This window comes from Papaver somniferum, unplaced genomic scaffold, assembly GCF_003573695.1.
Source record: "Papaver somniferum cultivar HN1 unplaced genomic scaffold, ASM357369v1 unplaced-scaffold_57, whole genome shotgun sequence".
In the NCBI taxonomy this organism is placed as follows: Eukaryota; Viridiplantae; Streptophyta; class Magnoliopsida; order Ranunculales; family Papaveraceae; genus Papaver; species Papaver somniferum.
Window position 1 is genome coordinate 1,362,946 of NW_020648415.1, and position 5,148 is coordinate 1,368,093.

Genomic DNA, 5,148 nt, shown 5'->3' on the forward strand with positions numbered 1-5,148 from the left:
TATGGAAGCACAGACAACACATTCTTGTCAATGACACTCTGCTTCAAGCCTGCTATAGAAGGATTCTTGGCTGGATATAGGAAAATCATTGGATTGGATGCTTTCCATTTGTATGGGAAGTATGGTGGTGTGTTACTGGTTGCAACAGGTCTAGATGGTCAGAATGGTTTAGTACCTCTTGGTATAATGGTGTGTAGGAATGAAACCATTGAGAACTGGAAGATTTTTCTCAAAGACTTGAAAGTTATACTGGGTGAAGACTTGCATTTCACCATTATATCAGACAAGCAGAAGGGGATTAGTGGAGATTGTGACAAATACTTCTGCTTGGATGAGCACAGATTATGTTTCAGGTTAACTTTTATATCCTTAATATTTCCTAATAATATAAGTTCAATGACTAACTGTTTCTTATTGATAAATTGACAGACATTTGATGAAGAATTTCAAGAAGTATTTCAAGTCATACAGCTTACATGTTCATTTCTGGAATGCTGCCAAATGTTACAAGAAGAGACACTATCAGGTATGCTCATTTCTCAAAACAATATAATGTAATTTCAAGTATTACATACATGAGTTTGATACTATTTATGTCATGTTTGTTTTTAGCAACACATGGATAAATTATTTGCTGAGGATGAAAAAGCTGCACTGTATCTCATAGATCAAAAACCTGAAAGCTGGTTTAGGTCTCATTTCTCAAATGACAGTAAGTGTGAGCACATCAACAATAATTTCTCAGAGTCTTTCAACAACATGGCCAAGCCCTTTAGAGATAAGCCAATCATTACACTTGCACAAATGTATAATAAACTGGTGATGGGTCTTTTCTTCAAGAGGAGGAATGAAAGTGAAAACTGGCAGGATGGTGAGATAGTTCCAAAGGCAATGGAGATGATTACAAAGATGCAGGACTTAAATCATCTGTTTGAGTTAACTGGAGCTGTAAGGGGAAGGGTGTATGAGGTCAGGAGTGTTCATGATGTTGTGTTTGTTGTGGATCTTTCCAAAAAGAGCTGTAGTTGTTTGCAGTGGCAGCTGAGGGGATTTCCCTGTCAACATGCTATAGTTTCTTTAACACCATTGAGACCAAACTGGGTTGAGTAAGTCACACTCTCTTTTCACTCCAATGTTTTGATTTGTTATATTCCCTTTGTTTTTCCTTTCTCAAGCTTGATAGTAAACTGATAATTTGTGGATATGCTTCCCTGATTTCATGTTGTAGCTACTGTGACCCTGTATACAGTGTGGAATACTACAAAAAGACATATGCTCCAGAGTTTGAACCACTGTCAGCTGAAATTGACTGGGTAAGACCACTAGTTTTATTAAAGAAAAATATATTGATTATTGTGGAATAAATATTTAATAATAACAAAGATTCTTGGATTCTTTTAGGGTTTCATACATGCTTTATATAATACACAACCTTTAAGGGTTTCATATCTATCTTAACAAATATCTTATCTTTCTTCCTCTCTTTGTGTAGAATATACTGGTAGAGTTCATTAATCCTCCTGTTATCATAAGAAAAACTGGAAGGCCAAGAAAAAAGAGGATTCCTTCTTATGATGAAGCTGAAAGTGTGAAGAAAATGAGAAAGTGTAAGAAGTGTGGAGTTTATGGTCACTATGCAATAACTTGTGCTGGTGGAGAGGTTGGAAAGAATCCAAAGGGAGAAAAACCTAGAACCTGTGTTGATGGCTCAACATCATCTACTCATGTCCCTGAACCACCAAAAAGGAAGTACAATAGAAAGAAACCGGTTGTTAGTGCTTCTGCAGGTGCATCTACTACTGCTAAGGATGGAATGAAGAACCAAAACAATTCAGAATCTTCTAAACAAGGTGCTGCAAAAGGGAGAAAGGGAAAGGCTTCTTCTCAACCTGATTTCAATCAGACAAATCAACATGTTGGATCTGTCAACAACAAAGTCACCTTCACAGTTGCAGATCCAAAGGGAAAGAAGAAACCAAAGAAGTACATGAAAGTCTGATGGGTTGGTTGTCTCTTTTGTTTTTGTTCTGTGACTGGATCTGAACAATATGGTTGATACTATTTATGTTTCATTTTGGTTATGTTTTGTGAATGGATGAATGGATGCTTTTGTAAGACAACGCAAGTTCTGAAATGGGATAAATTTTATTATAAAATTTTTGCAGGCTACATTTTCAGATTTTTCTTAAATTCCTTTACCCTTCATTGTATCTTTGTTTTCAATGACAAGAGCATCTGAAGCCCATCTGAATGCATCACAGGATTTTTTCTTGCACACAAGGTAAGCTATGTTGAAATTATGTTGATTTTTGCATATCTTCAGTTCTAATTGAGAGTTGCAGTTGTCTTTAAAGCATTTTTTAAACTTCAGTGGACAACTTGTAACACTATTATTGTCTTCTCCACAGGCAATACAACCATGACCTGATGGAAGCATGATTGGAAGTGCTGAAGAATGGGTAGAAGCTTGAGAAAACCACTCAAAGTAGTTGCAGGTAGGATTCAAGCATTTCAAGAACAAATTTCCATTACTTACATCTGTGTTAGACCTCAACAAAGCTCTTACTCCATTACAAGGTACATGTTTGCACCTTGAATAAACCCATGGACATGCTTTTGTTTCATGATCTTCTTCCATTTCACACATAAAACACACTAGCATACTAGTTGAAGAACTTGCTTTATCATTCATACCACCACCCATTTTTCAGTTTTGAAAATGAAGAGAAGCAGAAGTATGTGGTTGTGGAGAAGTTCATTTATGATTTATGGAGAAGAAGATAAGAGTGCCACGTAAGCAGTGTCACGTGGGCCTTTCCACGTAAGCAGTGCCACATACGCACTGGGTGATGACGTATAAAGAGTCATAGTAGCTGGTTGGGTCGAAATAACCGATTCAAAGGACTTTTAGGTCTTTTTAAGTGCACCTAACGGTGCTAACTTTCCATCCATCACTTTTGGTCAAAACTTGCCTAGTCTAGCAATAAATAAAAAAAGTGGCATAGAAATGAAAAGCACCAAAAAACGGGCCTATTTTTGTGAAAAGCCCAATTATTTAATACATATGGATACAATAAATAAACTTTTCAGCTCAATCCACTATGCTTGATTTCCTTGGTTCTTCAACACACGTCTTGAATTCCTCGTACTTCAAGTTCTTCTAATGTTCTACATGTGTTAGTTCATCACTTTATTGTTGAAGATCCGTAGCGATAACAACTTATGAGAATAGTCGTTAGAGCTTTTATATAGAATAAGGTAAACACACTCTACTCATTAGTCGTTATACAAACACATAATATTATTACCTTCCTCAAAATTCAATTGCACCACAAGTTTGAAACAATACTACAGTGATATGTTCTCCCCCTTAGTCAATACATACTACTTTTGGAAAATAGGTAACCTATAGATAATAATTCACTCCCCCTTACATGATGCTTCGTAAAGATATATGTATATAGTAAAATACTACTTCATAATTCTCCCCCTTTTTGTCAACAAAATTGGAAAGGTGTAAATCGGGATAATCATGAATTAATCAAAAGAGTTTCAATACTAGAGAACACATGCATACCAACTTTTAGTTTAGACGATTTCAACCAAGAAATCTCGGTTTGCGTCAAGGAGACATAAGACACAATCACTCCTACAATTTCACATCGACACTCCCCACAAATATATTACCATTAAGCACAAGTTCAAAACGAACTTTCCCCCATTTATGCCATTCTCGAAAGAACAACATGAGCGACCTTACTCTAGTCGCAAGAGAAGGAATTTCTTGGACTTTAAATTTAATAGGCCAATTATGAACAAATTAATTTGGTATCCAATATTTTTCTTTCTTCTCGCCAGTTACAAACAAAGAAGTTAAAAATAGCAATCTTAATGTTAGAGGCACTAAGATATAATATTTTCGTGAGAAAAATCATCAACACAAATTATTCTCTGCATGCATGCACCAGTTACGAACAAGAGAACAATTAGTAAGATATGTCTCAACATAAGAATTATACCTTCTCTAATCATGTACGAAAGTAGAGATTAAATTTCACCATTTGTTCCCTAGCTAGTGGAAACACAATCAAGGAAGTAAATCGATTCCTAAAGAACCTCTTACGGGATCCTGTAGCAGTTTATTTACAAAAGTGTAACCATGATGATTAAAAACTGTCATTCTCAAAATAGTTTACACATTTTTTGCAAGAATGGAAGAGCTTAAACTTTAATATTTAGTTGATATATATATTTAGCTTTTGCACAAGATGTTGTGGTACTCCATACAAGCCCGTAATTAAAAAGCTTACAAAAATGTTTTTGCATATGATGTAGTGTAACTGTTAACATTTTTTTAATTATATTTATTTGTTAATTTTTTATATATATTTAGTTAATATCTTTTTCTTTTATATTCAGTTGATTTTCTTACATATACATATTTTGATTTTGCATAAGATGTTGTGGTACTCCATACAAGCCGGTAACTTAAAAGCTTATAAAAATGGTTTTTGTATAAGATGTTGTGGTACTCCATCAAAACAGGTAATGAAAAACCTTATAAAGTATAAAATGGTCATGTGTTAGAATCACCATGTTAAATGTATGAGTAGAGTCGGGCCTTAAATTAAATATCATAAAAATGAATATTCATATACTTTTTCAGCGCAACGGGACAATCTTCTTTCAAAGAACTGAAAAAACTTCTCTCTCGCTCCAAAAAGCTCTCGTTGAACCCTAGTAGCCGTCACCATCATCTAGCTCATGTTTAGTAGTTCAGACTAGATGTGAGCAAGGATTATTGTGTTTTTTTTTCTAGTTTCAGTAAAATTTTAATTAAATAAGGTGGGAATGTTATAAACACCCTTACTATCCATGGGTCCAACACAAATACCCTTATCCATTATATAAATACCCCTCTCCTTTTAGTGAGAGATTTTTTGACATTATAATACCAAGTCTTCCCTCACCGACATAACGATTTAGATCTAATTTTTCCACCAAATGAAAAAATCCGATTTCTACTCTGTCTCCTCCTCTACCGAAGACAGCCACCACCAACATCTTAATTGTCGTCGCCGCCGTTGGAACACCACCTCCACTACATCACCACCTCTACTTCCGCCACAATTCCAGTACCATGTCTAC